Source organism: Pelophylax lessonae, assembly GCF_965119305.1.
Source record: "Pelophylax lessonae genome assembly, chromosome: 6".
NCBI classification, from domain to species: Eukaryota; Metazoa; Chordata; class Amphibia; order Anura; family Ranidae; genus Pelophylax; species Pelophylax lessonae.
This window is the reverse complement of record NC_138773.1, coordinates 227,216,019-227,234,533: the sequence shown is the minus strand read 5'-3', so window position 1 is coordinate 227,234,533 and position 18,515 is coordinate 227,216,019. Positions and strand designations below refer to the sequence as shown.

Sequence of the window (18,515 nt, the reverse complement as noted above, 5' to 3'; positions counted from 1 at the left end):
GGAACCCCCCTTTATATATACCTAAAAAGACAATTGGTGTCAGTAGTTACTCATCTAAGAGGCAGAAGTTGCTCATTGCTCAAGGAACCCCTAGCAACCTCTGGAGGAACCCCGGGGTTCCACAGAACCCTGGTTGTGAAAACCTGCTGTAAAGCCTTACTGCCACTGCCAAGCCCCTTTCATTGATTGGATTTCAGTTCTTTAGTCCAGTGGAAGGCATTTCGAAATTTCCTTAAAGCCTCGTTCACAACATGTGCAGAGATGTGAGTTTTTCTGCACCTCTTTCTGCAAGGAAGCAAAGAAAATGATGGTTCTCTATTGTCGCTTTTCCACTGCATGGAACCGAACGGTTCGGCTCGCTTTTGTGCTTTTCCACTGCTGGTACCGCATGGTACGGTGTAGGAACGGTTCGGTATGGTACGGCGGCGCTTTTCCATTGCATGGAACCGAACGGTACGGCTCTCAAAAACAGTACCTACTCGATTGTGGTTCCAAGAGGTACCATACCCGGTACCATATCCCACAATCCTTTGCATGCAGTCACTACTAGCCACTGATTGGTCAGAGAATCCCACCCACCCCGTTGTTATCCCACCCACTTAACTTTAGTACTACTTTAGTGGAAAAGCAAACCATACCATACCGAACCGTTCCAACACCATACCATGCGGTACCAGCAGTGGAAAAGCAAACCGGGCCAAGCAGGGCTGAGTAGAGCCGAGCCGGTACTTGCAGTGGAAAAGTACCATATGTGCCCTATTCACACAACACTGGTATTATGTGTGGATAAATTCTGCACAGAAATCTGCAACGTGTATGTTTTCTGCTCAGAAAAAAAATCTCACGTGACATCAACAATGTGGTGTGAAGGGGTGGTAATAAGGGTATCCCAAAGCTCCAAGAAAATGAGACAGGTCAGCTGTCAAGGATGTGGATTTTTGGATGTCAAGCTGCCAAATGCATGCTCCTGGTGACCTAGAAGTCACAGTATTCTGATGTCCAGAGTTATAAGGGGGCCTTGTTCTGACTAGTCCAGTGACCAAGAAATGGAGGATCGAAAAAAGGGCCACAGATCAGCCACCAGATACCTATCTGCTCTTTTATTTAAAGTATTACTAAACCCAGTACTCTGCATTCACTATATCTGGTCTCCCACAGTACACAGAACATGAAAATGCAATAGTTTTAGTAAATATAAACTGTTAAATATATTTTCTCATCAGTAGTTAGAGCAGTCTTGTGACTTCGATCAGTGTCTGTCTGAGCACTGGTTAAAGCTTGTAGGAGGAGTTTTCATTCTCCTCTGATTGACCTATGAGGCTGCAGGACCCCTGACCCTCTGTCTGGACAGCGCTAATTGGCCCTGTGCTGATCACATGCACACTCCCAAGAAAAAAAATATCTGTAGCAATACACACCAAACTGAACATGTGCAGAGTGCCCCCATGGCTCTGTTCTATCAGCAGATGGTTTGGGCACAGTTGGAGAAGGGGAGGATCAGAGAAGACAGGATCAAACAGCCTTTTTACACAATGCAGAGGAATAACCCTTTAGGTTCCACAGTGAGTATACAAGCATGCTTTTCTGCATATACAGACTTATTTTACTGTTGTGGGCTTAGTAGAGAGGCAAGTTGGTTTCAGTTTCAGTCAAAAGTTAAATTTAAGGACATATTTGTGTCCTTAAAGTGGTTGTAAAGGTTCATCTAGCTCCAGCAATGTTGCAGGACTGTCTTGGCTGCCTAGAACTCCCCTCCTCATTGGTTGAGACAGCAGCATGGTGCCATTGGCTCCCGCTGCTCTCAATCAAAATTAGTTAGCCAATGAGGAGAGAAATGGGGCGGGGCTTTGTGTCTGAATGAACAAAGGGTGCTTGCTGTGGGGCACTCAACAGGAGGGAGGGACCAGGAGTGATGGGGAGGGACCCGAGAAGAGGAGGATCCAGGCTGCTCTGTGCAAAACCAACTGCACAGAGGAGGTAAGTATACCATGTTTGTTATTTTTAACAAAAAAAAAAAACGAGACTTTACAATCACTTTAAACATCTGCTGCCACACACAGGGGAAGAAGTACTAAAACTAGTGCACAAATAATCTGGTGCAGCTGTGCATAGTAACCACCAATCAGCTTCTAGGGTTCATTGTCAAAGCTTAATTGAACAGGTTGAAGCTGATTGGTTACTATGCACAGCTATACCAGATTCTGTGTGCTCCAGATTTATTAAATCACCCCTACAATGTTTAAAAGGTAACAACAAACCAACCAACCAACTTTTGTACTAAAAAAAAGTTGTAGTGTTTACTGAAATTATCTTTTCCAGAACTGCTCTAGAAGAATCATGAAAAGGTAGAAAGAAGAAAAATGATTTACGGGAATACCTTTACATAGGCTATCCCCCCTTCAGTCCATCGTAAATGCCGCTGCCAGATTATTCCACCTTACCAACCACTCCATGTCTGCTACTCCTCTATGTCAATCCCTCCACTGGCTTCCACTCATCCAACAAATGAAATTCAAAATAATAATTCCAGCTACATCACTAACCTAGTCTCAAAATACCAACCTAATCATTCTATTTGTTGCTCCCAAGACCTCCTGCTCTCTAGCTCCCTCGTCACCTCCTCTCATGCCCGCCTCCAGGACTTTTCCCAAGCCCATCTCATCCGATGGAACTCCCTACCCCAATCTGTCCGACTATCTCCTACTCCTACTGTCTACTTTTAGACGATCTCTGAAAACCCTTCTCTTCAGAAAAGCCTATTCTGCCCCACCTAACAACTGTACTTTTATTTTCTCCATCAGCTCATTGATCCTCCCTCCTTAGATCATATGCTATAAAAAGCAGGGCCCTCTGATTCTGCTTGTGTTTAAATTGTATTGTAGTTGTACTGTCAGCTCTGCGTAAAAAGATTGGCGCCATATAAATCATGTATAATAATAATAATGAATACATTTATGGAAAGAAAAACTACACAAAATGTGTCACAAGCAGATAAGGTGGCAAAATGTGAACTTGATAATGCTGAAAATATTCATTTAACACTATTCCTCCATCAAGACCAGTGTACGTATGTCTTAAGCTCACCATACACATTACAATCTGACTATACAATCTCCTTTAGATCTAACAACAACTATGTAGTGCAAGGGCCTGCCTGATTGGATACAAGTTGCATGAATAGAATAGGGAAATCCTTCTAAAACATAATTTTGGTAAATTTAAAATTGTACAAAAGTTTGAACAAAAGTCAGATTGCAACATACAGGTCCCTCTCAAAAAATTTGCATATTGTGATAAAGTTCATTATTTTCTGTAATGTACTGATAAACAAATTAGCATATCATGAAAAGGTTCTCTAAACGAGCTATTAACCTAATCATCTGAATCAACTAATTAACTCTAAACACCTGCAAAAGATTCCTGAGGCTTTTAAAAACTCCCAGCCTGGTTCATTACTCAAAACCGCAATCATGGGTAAGACTGCCGACCTGACTGCTGTCCAGAAGGCCATCATTGACACCCTCAAGCAAGAGGGTAAGACACAGAAAGAAATTTCTGAACGAATAGGCTGTTCCCAGAGTGCTGTATCAAGGCACCTCAGTGGGAAGTCTGTGGGAAGGAAAAAGTGTGGCAGAAAACACTTAACAACGAGAAGAGGTGACCGGACCCTGAGGAAGATTGTGGAGAAGGACTGATTCCAGACCTTGGGGGACCTGCGGAAGCAGTGGACTGAGTCTGGAGTAGAAACATCTAGAGCCACCGTGTACAGGCGTGTGCAGGAAATGGGCTACAGGTGCCGCATTCCCCTGGTCAAGCCACTTTTGAACCAGAAACAGCGGCAGAAGCGCCTGACCTGGGCTACAGAGAAGCAGCACTGGACTGTTGCTCAGTGGTCCAAAGTACTTTTTTCGGATGAAAGCAAATTTTGCATGTCATTCGGAAATCAAGGTGCCAGAGTCTGGAGGAAGACTGGGGAGAGGGAAATGCCAAAATGCCTGAAGTCCAGTGTCAAGTACCCACAGTCAGTGATGGTCTGGGGTGCCATGTCAGCTGCTGGTGTTGGTCCACTGTGTTTTATCAAGGGCAGGGTCAATGCAGCTAGCTATCAGGAGATTTTGGAGCACTTCATGCTTCCATCTGCTGAAAAGCTTTATGGAGATGAAGATTTCATTTTTCAGCACAACCTGGCACCTGCTCACAGTGCCAAAACCACTGGTAAATGGTTTACTGACCATGGTATTACTGTGCTCAATTGGCCTGCCAACTCTCCTGACTTGAACTCCATAGAGAATCTGTGAGATGTTGTGAAGAGAAAGTTGAGAGACACAAGACCCAACACTCTGGATGAGCTCAAGGCCGCTATTGAAGCATCCTGGGCCTCCATAACACCTCAGCAGTGCCACAGGCTGATTGCCTCCATGCCACGCCACATTGAAGCAGTCATTTCTGCAAAAGGATTCCCGACCAAGTATTGAGTGCATAACTGAACATAATTATTTGAAGGTTGACTTTTTTTGTATTAAAAACACTTTTTTTTTATTGGTCGGATGAAATATGCTAATTTTTTGAGATAGGAATTTTGGTTTTTCATGAGCTGTATGCCAAAATCATCAATATTAAAACAATAAAAGGCTTGCACTACTTCAGTTGTGTGTGATGAATCTAAAATATATGAAAGTCTAATGTTTATCAGTACATTACAGAAAATAATGAACTTTATCACAATATGCTAATTTTTTGAGAGGGACCTGTATATGATGACCCTTAGGTAGTATATAAACCCATATTCAGGGCAACTGTACCTTTTAATATCAATAATACATATGCAGAACCATAAAACAGATACTGTATATTGAATGCTAATGCACAACTACATTTTTAACTAAAGCGTAGAATGACAGAAAAATATAAAACGAATTGGAAAAAGTCATATAAGGTAAATGCACATAACTTTTAGCTGTCAGTAAAATGTCTATGCACACCCATCGTGTGATTAAGCACTTGCGTGTGAAATGTGCCAGAGTATTCCAAGACTGCTGTGATGTGTATGACACTTTGAAAAGTGCCCTGACGACGTTTCGTCACAGATGACGTTTTCAATGAAAACGTCATCTGTGACAAAACGTCGTCAGGGCACGGCGTACTGACGTCATCGGATTGCGACAAGAGAGTGCGGGCGAGCGAAACCGTCCGGCCGGCGGCTGCATACATTGCTCATTCCTTCCTGGTCTCTTGTAAGTTTTCCTGTTTTTTACTTGAATAAATTTTTAAATGGTTTTACGCTATGGGAGCCTCTTTTCCTTTTTGTTGGTGAACATTTGGAATACCTCTGGATACATCTGAGGACTAGTTGTTCAAGTCCAGGGTCGGGTCCCCGAATCATTGATTACCATACAGGCCTGGCTGAGTATTTGATCTGGTAAGAGGCGACCCCTACTGGTGTTTCTTGGTATTGAATCCGGGTGTCACATTGGATTGTGATTTGCACATACTTGTTTTTACTCTCACATGGTAAGAGGCTAATCTAGTTGGTGGTGGTTCAACACTCAATCTTCCCAACATTGCCTTCCTCACTTGGGCTATTTATTTACTGTCGTTTGGTAAGAGGCAACTTCAGCTGGAACACAATATAATTGTTTTGTTTGCATTAACCCTTATCTCTATTTGGTAAGGGGTATCTATCACTCAATTACTTTCCCTTTTATGTTTACATATCAGTTCACTTTCATTAGTGACTATTGGTGGAGGTTTATTTCACACGGAATTCATCCTTTAAGCAACACCCTGGTGTTTAATCAATTTAGTTGTTGGGTTTTACGCTATTGCGTATTTTACTTTTTTTCCATGATCCGATGACCATTGAGTTTACCGCTCACGTGGGCCTGGATCTACTATCAAGGTGACAAGATTTACATAGAGCATCTGCTTTTATCTTACCTCAATCTGGTAAGCATATACCCTTAAGGGAGTCTGGTCCTGGATTACATCTTCATTTATTGTTGGGACTTTATGGACTTTATATCTCCATCGATCATATTTTAGCGCAACTTAACCACTTTACCACCGGAGGATTTTGCTGTCTTCCGTCCAGGCCACTTTTTGCGATTCGGCGCTGTGCGACTTCAACTGACAATTGCGCGGTCGTGCGACGCCGTACCCAAACGAAATTTACGTCCTTTTTTTCCCACAAATAGAGCTTTCTTTTGGTGGTATTTGATCACCTGTGCGATTTTTACTTTTTGCGCTATAAACAAAAAAAGAGCGTTTATTTTGAAAAAATAACAATATTTTTAACATTTTTTTATATGAAATTCCCCCCAAAAAAGATGTAAAAACCAATTTTTTTAAAAATTTTTGGCCAATTTGTTTTATGCTACATATGTTTGGTAAAAAAAATCACAATAAGCGTATTTTGATTGGTTTGCGCAAAAGTTATTGCGTTTACTAACAAAGGGAAAGATTTCTGTCATTTTTGGTGTTTTTTTTTTAACGCGAAATGGCGGCGATCTGCGATTTTTTTTGCGGGACTGCGACATTGCGGCGGACAGATCGGACCCTTGACTGACATTTTTGACACTTTTGGGGGTACCAGTGACATTACTGCAGTAATCAGTGCTATAAATATGCACTGTTACTGTAAAAATGACACTGGCAGGGAAGGGGTTAATTTTATTGGAGAGGGAGGGGTTAATGTATGCCTGGTGCTTACTGACGTGTAGGGGGGGAGGTGACTGTGTGAGTCATGGACAGATCGGATGTCCAGCTATGCTGAACAGTCCGATCTGTCACTCCCTGTCACTATGGAGATCCGCCCGCTGTGTTTACACACAGCGGGCGGATCTCCAGACTCGATCCCCGACGATCGGGTAAGAGCAGCGGCGATCGCCGCTGCTCCTCCCCTGGCCCGACTCCCGCTGTGAATGAAAACAGCGGGAGCGAGCCTCCGGCGGCGCGCAAGCGCCGCCCAGAAGGGGGAGTGTCCAACGACGTTAATACTACGTCGCTGGACGATAACGAACCACTCTGCCGCAGTAGTATTACTGTGAGCGGTTGTAGAGTGGTTAATTTACAAATATTCATTAGGGTGTGGTCACACTGGAAGTTGCTGCTGTTTAATTTGCTTCCTTTAGCGCGGTTAATCCCCCTATACATACTATGGTTTATAGTAACTTTGACAAGGGCCAAATTATAATGGCTAGACAACTGGGTCTTAACATCTCCAAAACCGCAGCTCTTGTCAGATGTTCCCAGTCTGCAATTGTCAGAACCCACCAAAAGTGGTCCAAGGAAGAAAAATTGCCAAACTGGGCAGCTAAGGCTCACTGAGGCCCCTAGAGAGTAAAGGGTGGCCCGAGTATTCTGATCCAACAGAAGAGCTGCTGTACGGCAAATTGCTGAAAAATGCTGGCTCCAATATAAAGGTGTCAGAACACGCAGTGCATCCCAGTTTGTTGCTTATGAGGTTGCGTAGCCACTGACCGGTCAGGGTGCCCATGCTGACCCATGCCCACAACCAAAAGCGTCTACAATGGGCATGTGAGCATCAGAACGGGACCACAGAGCAATGAAAGAAGGTGTCTTTGAGTGGTGAATTGTCCTTCAAATTTTCCAGATCTCAATCCAATGGAGTATCTGTGGGATGTGCTGGAAAAACAACTGCATATCCATGAAGGACCCACCTCACGACTTGAAAGGATTTGCCACTGATGGCTTGGCGCCAGGTACCGTAGAGGTGGTACCTACATACCTTTAGAGATCTACTGGAGTCAATGCTTTGATGTATAAGGGCTGTTTTGGCACCAAAATAGTCAGTATTATGTGGGTGGTCATGTTATGGCGGATGTTAGATAATTATTCCAAATTCATAATTTGTCACTTATAGGAGTTACAGTATATTATATTCAAGCTTGCAAAATATATTTGGATTTTTGATTAATCATAATATTAACTTCTTAACGACCGCCCGCCGCAGATTTACTGTGGCAGGCAGCCCCTCCTGCACAAACTGGCGTAGCTCTACATCGGTCACGCGCGCGCGCTCCCGGCCCCACTTGGCAGCGAGGACTCCGACGGGGACTCCGATGCACGGGGCCGGCAGCTCCGATTGTCGACAGGCACCATCGATCGCTCCCCGCTGAGAGAGAGGAACAGTCAGTCAAATGCCCAAGCCCCATACAGTTATAAACACTCCCCTAGGCTTACATTTAACCCCTTGATCATCCACTGTGTTAACCCCTTCCCTGCCAGTGTCATTATTACAGTAACAGTGCATATTTTTAGCAATAAATATTGTAATAATGTCATTGGTTTCCCCCAAAAGTGTCAAAAATGTCAGTTAGGGGTCACATCTGTCCGCCGCAATGTCGCAGTCCCACTAGAAATCGAAGATCGCCGCCATTACTAGTAAAAAAAAAAAAAAAAAACAATAAAAATGACATAAATCTTTCCCCTAGTTTGTAGAACTTTTGCGCAAACCAATCAAAATACGCTTAGTGATTTTTTTTTTTACCAAAAATATGTAGCAGAAAACCAATTGGCCGAAAATGTTGAAAAAATTTGATTTTTAATTTTTTTAGGAATGTTATATAGCAGAATGTGAAAAATATTGTTTTTTTTTCCAGAATTGTCGCTCTTTTTTTGTTTATAGCGCAAAAAATAAAAATCACAGAGGCGATCAAATACCACCATAGGAAAGCTCTATTTGTGGTAAAAATAGGACATCAATTTTATTTAGGTACAGTGTCGCACGACCGCGCAATTGTAAATTAAATTAACGCAGTGCTGAATCGCAAAAAATGGCCTGGTCAGTAGGGGGGAAAATCCTTCCCGTCCAGAAGTGGTTGATATGTGTGAATGACCTTGATCAGGTGATTAGTGATAAGGTTCTTAATCTGAGCTGAGGCAGTAATATGTCAAATATTTCTGGTGTATGTAGCTAGTTGGAAGATGATATATAAGGTATCTGGTATAGAATGTGATGGGAAGTCAAGAATAGACAGGATCTATGTTCTAGATTGTAAGCTCTAACGAGCAGGGCCCTCTATTTCCTCCTGTTCTGTACTGTATTGAGGAATATTACATATATTTGTTTAAAAATTGTTAGTTGGGATCACTGTAATCTCAGTCATAAATTAATTAATAGTATTTGTATGTATTTACTTAATGTTGTATAATTGGTAATATGTGTTACTTAAGTAGCTCTTTGGTTATATGACATAACATGACATTAGCCACGTTACAAGAACAAGAATAGTGTGTTACATTTTGGCTTGTCAACCAAAGTCTATATATGACTTTATGAATTCAGTACCTCCTCTTGTATAGAAATAGCTGAAGTTAGCGGAAATTATATATTTCATACAAGGTTTTGAGTGTTGTGAAGTTATGACGTCTACATGTAAGATATATAGCCAAGAGATCCATATTCAGGAGGACGCACACCAGGAGAGATCACACACACATCACAGACACATACAAACACAGACAGTCCATATATTTTTTGACAACCTTAAACATGTGCTTTCTCTCAGAAACCTAAAGACGTAATTTTCCTGCTCCTTCTTGAACTTGCAGCTTAGAGTACAAGGACTTGGAAGGACACACATGCCTGTACAGCAATGATTTCAAGCTTCACACATTTTTCATAAGAATTGCTTTTATTTCTTACATAGTATCTCAAAAAAGTGAGTACACCCCTCACATTTTTGTGAATATTTTTTTATATATTTTCATTTGACAACACTGAATAAATGACACTTTGCTACAATGTAAAATAATGAGCGTACAGCTTGTATGTAAATTTGCTATCCCCTCAAAATAACTCAACACACAACCATTAATGTCTAAACCGCTGGCAACAAAGGTTAGTACACTTCTAAGTGAAAATGTCTAAATTTGTCCCAATTACCATTTTCCCTCCCCGGTGTCATGTGACCCATTAGGGTTACAATGTCTCAGGTGTGAATGGGGAGCAGGTATGTTAAATTTGGTGTTATCGCTCTCACTCTCTCATACTGGTCACTGGAAGTTCAATATGGCACTTCATGGCAAAGAAGTCTCTGGGGATCTGAAAAAAAGAATTGTTGCTCTACATAAAGATGCCCTAGGCTATAAGAAGATTGCCAAGACCCTGAAACTAAGCTGCAGCATGGTGGCCAAGACCATACAGCGATTTAACAGGACAAATTCCACTTAGAACAGGCATCAAATAAAAAGAAATATTCAGCGCTGGACTCTTGTACACACCACTAATAAATGGACCAGCAGCTAAGCACTCAAGGGCAATATCTCCAAAACACCTTCTGAATACATAATAGAAAAATAGTGCAGCGCAATCCTAGTGGTAAAATTATAAAATCATGCAGAGTCCCAGTGTTAATAGGTGTCCATATAAACAGATAAAAGTCTCCAGTGTAAAGTGGTCCTAGGGCAATTCCATAAGGTGCTTGTCTCCACGAGTGCTCATGCAATCCCACCACCTGTTCACACTGCCGCTCACCTTAACAAAGAGACCCTACAGGGTCAACCAGCATTTCATCTCAAAATCAAAGCATCCTCACACTTTCTTCCTTTGTCATAAAAGACGGGTCCGCAGTATGGTACGTGACCCTTGCTGAAGAAGTCCCGCTTATTTTCACGGACGTAACGCGTACGAGGGATGTCACGTGACCCGCGGCCGCCTCTCACTCTTCCGGGTTGGTGGACCTGATGCACGCCTGCTTGCAAACTCTGCAGATATGCGCTGTTATTTTCTTCAAAAATGTGAGTTGTTTTCTTATATGGATTAAAGAGTGCTTGATTGCATACAGAGAGCATTAGATCGTTTTTTCTTGTCTCCTACACATATTGGTAACATTGTTTGAGGAGCTGACAGTGCATCGGAGGTGTAATCATTTACTACGCTTAAGGAAGAAAGTGTGAGGATGCTTTGATTTTGAGATGAAATGCTGGTTGACCCTGTAGGGTCTCTTTGTTAAGGTGAGCGGCAGTGTGAACAGGTGGTGGGATTGCATGAGCACTCGTGGAGACAAGCACCTTATGGAATTGCCCTAGGACCACTTTACACTGGAGACTTTTATCTGTTTATATGGACACCTATTAACACTGGGACTCTGCATGATTTTATAATTTTACCACTAGGATTGCGCTGCACTATTTTTCTATTAGAACAGGCATCGCCATGGTCGACCAAAGGGGTTGAGTGCATGTGCTCAGTGTCATATCCAGAGGTTGTCTTTGAAAAATAGATGTATGAGTGCTGCTAGCATTGATGCAGAGGATGAAGGGGTGGAGGGTCAGCCTGTCAGTGCTCAGACCATACGCCGTACACTGCATTATCCTGGTCTGCATGGCCTTCGTCCCAGAAAATAGCCTCTTCTAAAGATGATGCAAGAAAGCAGTTTGCTGAAGACAAGCAGACTAAGGACATGGATTACTGGAACCATGTCCTGTGGTCCGATGAGACCAAGATAAACTTATTTGGTTCAGATGGTGTCAAGTGTGTGTCGTGGCAACCAAATGAGGAGTACAAAGACAAATGAGTCTTGCCTAAAATCAAGCATGGTGGTGGGAGTGTCATGGTCTGGGCACTGGAGAGCTACAGTTCATTAAGGGAATCATGAATGCCAACATGTACTGTGACATACTGAAGCAGATCATGATCCCCTGCTTTCGGAGACTGGGCCGCAGGGCAGTATTTCAACATGATAAAGACCACAAACACACCTCCAAGACGACCACTGCCTTACTAAAGAAGCTGAGGGTAATTGTGATGGACTGGTCAAACATGTCTCCAGACCTAAACCTTATTTAGCATTTGTGAGGCATCCTCAAACGGAAGGTGGAGGAGCGCAAGGTCTCTAACATCCACCAGCTATGTGATGTCGTCATGGAGGAGTGAAAGAGGACTCCAGTGGCAACCTGTGAAGCTCTAGTGAACTCCATGCCCAAGAGGGTTTAGGCAGTGCTGGAAAATAATGGTGGCCACACAAAATATTGACACTTTTAGCCCAATTTGAGAAATTTTAATTTAGGGGTGTACTCACTTTTGTTGCCAGCGGTTTAGACATTAATGGCTGTGTGTTGAGATATTTTGAGGAGACAGCAAATTTACACTGTTATACAAGCTGCACACTCACTACTTTACATTGAAGCAAAGTGTAATTTCTTCAGTGTTGTCACATGAAAAGATATAATAAAATATTTACAAAAATGTGAGGGGTGTACTAACTTTTGTGATATACTGTATTTTTATCTACTGAACACTGTTATACTTTTTACATTGTGTTTATGATGCCAACTGTGTGACAATAAATTTACATTTTGTTTTTAAGCCAGTCTGGCTATCGATACTACTCATCCGAAAACGCCTAAAGACACTAAAATATTAGATATCTTCATTCTTCAATATTTTTCAGCGGATGGTCATAATGTTATGGCTGATTGGTGTATATATTACTAAGGGAAGCTAGGTGAATTTTCGTATTAAATGTGTACAGAATTTGCCAAGGGTTATATTAGTGTGCATGACAGGTACAATTTAAGTGCACTTCATGCATACAATTACCAAGTTAAAGATTTATAGATGTGGAACAACTGCATCTTGCAACTTAACCTGGGTTTCAGCCAGGCATTCTTAGTGGAAAAAGTTGACTGACCAGGAAGGATTTTTCCATCTAAGGCCCCTTTTACATTATACGGACGGATTCCGTTTTTCTCAGCGGGGGGATCAAGCCGCCGATCCCCCGCTGAGCAGCAGGAGGACAGCTGTGTCTCCGCGCTGTGTGCGGCGACACAGCTGTCAGTTCCCCATGCATCTCTATGGGGAAAATCGGATGGGAACGGACCGTCGGTCCGTTCTCATCCGATCCGATCCGCTGGACGGATAGAAAAACTGAATTTTTGTAAAATCTTACCTGTAAAATTCCTTTCTCTGAGTCCTCCGACAGTCGCCGCCGCCTCTAAGTCATCACTGTTGGGTATTGACTTCCGCTCCGCAGGAGTAGCTAGTCATAAAGACTTAGTCAAAAGAACAAAGGCATTTGCATATACACACCCATGGGGGCTGTCCCATCTGGTCAATACCCCCCTGCAGTGACCACTCCCAACTCAGTTTGGTAGCATAGCAGTAGGTAATAAGACACAACCCCAAAAGAGGAGCGGGGGCGGAGACTGTCGGAGGACTCAGAGAAAGGAATTTTACAGGTAAGATTTTACAAAAATTCCGTTTTCTCTTACGTCCTCCAACAGTCGCCGCCGCCTCTAAGTCATCACTGTTGGGATGTCCCAAAGCAGTATAGACATGAGGGGTGGGAGACGCAACCCTAGAAAAGGCAACGCAGTACCCACATCAGAGAAAGGAATCTTACATGCACCGTAAGAGAACCTTCTGGGCAACAGAAACAATGCTCAACAGGAGCAACAGCCCAGGAAAGCAAATACCAACAGCCAGGGACCCAGAAAAAAACAAGAGTCTTTCATGGCACTGCCGCACTGAGAACCTTGCGGCCAAAGGAAGCATCAGCTGATGCCAGAACATTTACTTTGTAGAATTTGGAAAAAGTGTGCACCGACGACCAAGTCGCAGCCTTGCACACCTGGGCCACCGAGGCCCGATGCCAATAGGCCCAGGAGGCACTCACAGATCTGGTAGAGTGCGCCTTAACAGGAAAGGGTGGAACCCGTTCCTTCAAGGCGTAAGCCTGTTCAATGGTCTGTCTGATCCATTTGGCAATAGTCGCTGCAGATGCAGCCATGCCCTTCCGAGGTCCCTCAGGAAGGACAAAGAGTGAATCCGTCGTCCGAAAGGATTCCGTAGACGACAGGTAAACCCTGATCGCTCTGACAACATCCAAGGAATGCAGAACAACCTCCTTGGGATGCTTAGGCTTCGTACAAAGCGAAGGCAGGACACTGTCCTCATTAATGTGGAACTCAGAGACCACCTTAGGAAGAAAGGAGGGATGCGGACGCAAGACCACCTTATCCCGGTGAATCACCAAGTATGGAGAACGGCAAGATAACGCTGCCAGTTCCGACACCCTGCGAGCCGAAGTGATCGCCACCAAAAAGGCAACCTTCTTAGACAGCAGAGGCAACGATATTTCCCGGATGTTTTCAAAGGGAGCACGCTGTAACACGGACAGAACCAAGTTCAAGTCCCACGGAGGTAAGGGCTCCTTCCTGGGAGGAGCCAAATGTCGCACACCTTGAATGAAGGTGCGAACCAGAGAATGAGACGCCACAGGGCGTTGGAAAAGAATAGCCAGTGCGGACACCTGGCCCTTGATCGTGGCCAGCACCAGGCGCTGGTCCACACCAGCCTGGAGAAAAGCCAACACTCTCGACACCGAGTACGAGCGAGGGGAGGACCCCCTGGACTCACACCAGGCGAAATAAGCCTTCCAGGTACGGTAATAGATTTTACCAGAGGAGGTTTTTCTAGCCTTGACAAGGGTAGGGATGACCTCAGAGGAGAGACCCCTGTCCCTCAGGACCTGGGTCTCAACAGCCAGGCCGTTAAAGCCAGCTACTGTAAAGCAGGATGGAAGATCGGACCCTGAGATAGGAGATCTTCCCCCATGGGCAGCCGCCACGGAGGCGCCACTGCCAGGTGAACAACGGCGGCGTACCAGGACCGGCGTGGCCAGTCCGGAGCCACCAGAATCACCAGGTGCGGTTCCGGGGCTAACCTGCGGAGGAACCTGGATAGCAACTGAATCGGAGGAAAAGCATACATCAGCCGATACTGATGCCAAGGGGCCACTAACGCATCCGAGGCGTCCGCCAGCGGATCGCGCGTTCTTGCCACAAACCTTTCCACCGTTTGGTTTAGCCGAGATGCGAACAGATCCGCGTCCGGGGATCCCCAACTCGCACACAGCATTTGGAAGACCTCCGGGTGCAGGGACCATTCCCCCTGGTCCAGGGTCTGGCGGCTCAGATAGTCGGCTTGCCAATTTTCCACACCCGGAATGTAAACTGCTGAGATCGCCGAGACATGAGTCTCGGCCCAAGACATGAGTCTCGGCCCAAGACATGAGTCTCGGCCCAAGACAGAATGTCGGTCACCTCCCGGGCCGCCTGAGCACTCCTGGTGCCCCCTTGGTGGTTGATGTAAGCCACCGCGGTAACATTGTCCGTCTGTACCCGGACAGGGCGGCCCCGAAGTCGGTCCGACCACTGGAAGAGGCAGGGTTTTATCGCTCGCAATTCCAGCACATTTATCGGGAAGGAGGATTCTTCCTCCGACCAAGTGCCCTGGGCAGACAGGTTGTCCAGGACTCCACCCCAGCCCGACAGGCTGGAATCCGTGGTAATCACCGTCCACACCAACGGATGGAAGGACTTGCCTTCCGCCACCGACGGGGACTGGAGCCAATCTGGTCTGACGACTCAAGGAGAAACTCAGATCCAGCGACTGGGGCAGTCTGTCCCACCTGGCCAGGATCTCCGTCTGGAGAGCCCGCGTGTGAAACTGAGCAAATGGTATTGCCTTGAAGGCCGATACCATCAACCCCAGGCCCCGCATACAGGTCCTGAGTGACGAGGACAGGTTGTCCCTGAGGGACCTGATCTCGTCCTGCAAGGTCCGGGGGTTGTCCTCCGGCAAAAACACCCTTGCCTGAGCAGAGTCCAGAATCATTCCCAGATAGGGAAGACGAACCGATGGAGACAACGTCGATTTCTGAACGTTGATGGTCCATCCGAACTCCTGAAGCATCTGTACCGTGGTGGACAGATCGCGCACTAGGTCCTGGCTGGCACGTGATCTCAGAAGTAGATCGTCCAGGTAACCCAAGACCGCAATGCCCTGTGCCCTCAGCAGGCCCAGAACCGGCGCCAACACTTAGGTAAAAACCCGTGGTGCCGAAGCGAGACCGAAAGGTAACGCCACAAACTGGTAGTGGTCCTCTGCGATAGCAAACCGAAGGTACCGCTGATGACCCTCGAAAATGGGGATGTGCAGGTACGCATCTTTTATATCTATCGAGGCCAGGAATTCTCCTGGACTCAAGGAGGCCACCACCGAACGGAGAGACTCCATACGGAACTTTCGAACACGCACGAAGCGGTTCAGCGCTTTCAGGTCCAGAATAGGGCGCACTTTGCCCTCCTTTCTGGGCACAGTGAACAGATTTGAATAAAATAAAAACCCCCGAAACCTGTCCTGATGAGGTACCGGGACAATCACCCCCTGAGCAAGAAGGTCCTGTACCGGTTGGTGCAGGTCCTGCAGACGCCCCGGAGGCAAATGAAGATTTGAGGGAAAGAATCTGTCCGCCGGCCTGGAAAGGAATTCGATCTTGTACCCCGATCAAATGATTTCCTGAACCAACCTGTCTGATATCCGGAGCAGCCAAGGTTGGAGGAAACCGCGCAAACGTCCCCCCACCCCTGAAATGGGTGAGGGCGCCCCTTCAGGCAGAGGCGGACTGACCCGCCGAGCCGGCATTGCCTGACTTCTGCTTACCCGCCCAGGGCTTCTTCTGATTGCCCTGGGCCTTGAAGGGCTTGCCCTTGGATTGGTTCCGAAAGGCACGAAATGACGCCTGAGTGGATCTAGGCGCAGAACCCCGCTTGCCTCGAAAGGACTTGTTCTTCGGGTTCTGGGGCAGCAAAGTGCTCTTGCCCCCGTGACGCCCTTCACCAGGGTACACAACGCCTCGCCAAAAAGGCGAGAGCCAGCATAGGGAAAATCAGCAACTGGTTTCCGTGAAGACTGGTCAACCGACCAGCAACCTGCGCCGACTTGCGGGTCCTGTGCGTCCCAAACGAGGACACAACGCACAGAGGACTGGGCTCATCCTCTAAATGTAAAGTTTCCTTAACAGAAACAATTAATTCATCCATGGTCGCCTGCTCTTCAGGCGACCCCGGGGAGGAGGTATCAACCCCCTCCACCTCTGCCTCCCCCTCAGACCCCAGCGGGTCTAAGGATGAGCGAGACCCTGAAAAGGGCACGCTCGCTGCAGCAGCCATATCACCATCTGAATCAGAAGAGAGAGACAATCTGGGCCTCTTTTTAGCAGCACGTTCAGCCATCAGCAATTCAATATTTGACACCAAAGTCGCCACTACAGCGGCCAAATCAGGTCACAGAGGGGCCACAGGAGAACTGGGGACCCCCACCAGAGCTGGGGGGAATTTGCTGTCCTGAGAATCCATTGCTCAAGGTTACAAAACAACAGTGCAAGAAAGTTTATACTGCCCCTTTAAGATCGCTGCGGAGTGCGCAGCCCACCGCTACATCTACAGTGACAAAGACCCCCAAACAGGAGAAGAAAAAACTGAGCCAGAAGCGACAATACATAAAGATATTGAGAGCGATAACCTGCAGAGCCCCGCAGAGTGTTGCCACCGATGTCCTGCTCCAGAGGAAAAGGAAGTGCTGCTAGAGTAGGCTGAACTTATAGGCTGCATGACTCAGGGAAAATGGCTGCCTCATAGGATTGCATGGAAGGCTCTGCCAAAATGGCCGCCGGACATGCGGTCGGAACGATCGTTCTGCTACCGCAAAATGGCGGCGGATGGCGCCGAAACAGCATGTAGTATTGCCCATAAAGAAGCCAAACATGCCTGCCCATACCTAAAATGGCGGACCGCGCGGATTTACCCCGCTGCGGCCGCCACACACAGTCTGCACCCCCAACAAGCACCGAAGTGACACAGGGAAGGGGACCCCCAAAAACATACAGCACCGCAGTGCATGCACAAGCGATCCCCGCAGGGACCGCATCAGGGAGTCACACAGGCACAGACATGGGGGACACACAGCAACACAGGACTGCCACCCCAGACAGAGGCCCCACACAGAAGTACTTACCTGTACCAGATGGCGTGGGGTGCCTCTATGAACGGAAAGCCGCTGTCCTCATCTGACAGGGAGTGCCGTTAGCCAGGGACATGACACTGCAGCATCGCAGATGTGTCCTGTGAGGTAGCCACCTCACGGCTGCATCCCTGCTGTGAGCAGGGATGGGTCGTTCATAGTGCCAGGACGAACCACGGCTGAACGCTCGATGGCGGGCTGGAGGTCCATCTGACCCTCTGTCCTGGAGAACCAGGGCGGTCAGTCCGAATCCCAGCACCGCATGATTCATCTTCTTCCGAAGAATCGACTAAAAACTAAAAGCTGACAAAATAAACAGCTAGTAAAGTAAGAAAAAACTGACATTTCCAAAGAAAATCAAATAAAAGATTAGATAGGCTGAGACTGTAGCCCCAGCACAGGGAAGCCTGACTACTCCTGACGCTAGGCAGAATGAAACTGAGTTGGGAGTGGTCACTGCAGGGGGGTATTGACCAGATGGGACAGCCCCCATGGGTGTGTATATGCAAATGCCTTTGTTCTTTTGACTAAGTCTTTATGCCTAGCTACTCCTGCGGAGTGGGAGTCAATACCCAACAGTGATGACTTAGAGGCGGCGGTGGCTGTCGGAGGACGTAAGAGAAATAGGTTTTCCATCCCTCCAGATTTGACGGATCGGATCGGATGTCAGCGGACATGTCTCCGC

At 46.2% G+C, this 18,515-nt stretch overlaps 1 protein-coding gene across 1 annotated transcript in view; it reads right to left on the bottom strand.

Annotated features, from left to right (window-relative positions):
* Positions 1–18,515, bottom strand: part of DRC11 (dynein regulatory complex subunit 11) — a 315,369-nt gene that overhangs the window by 162,421 nt on the left and 134,433 nt on the right. The window lies entirely within an intron of this gene.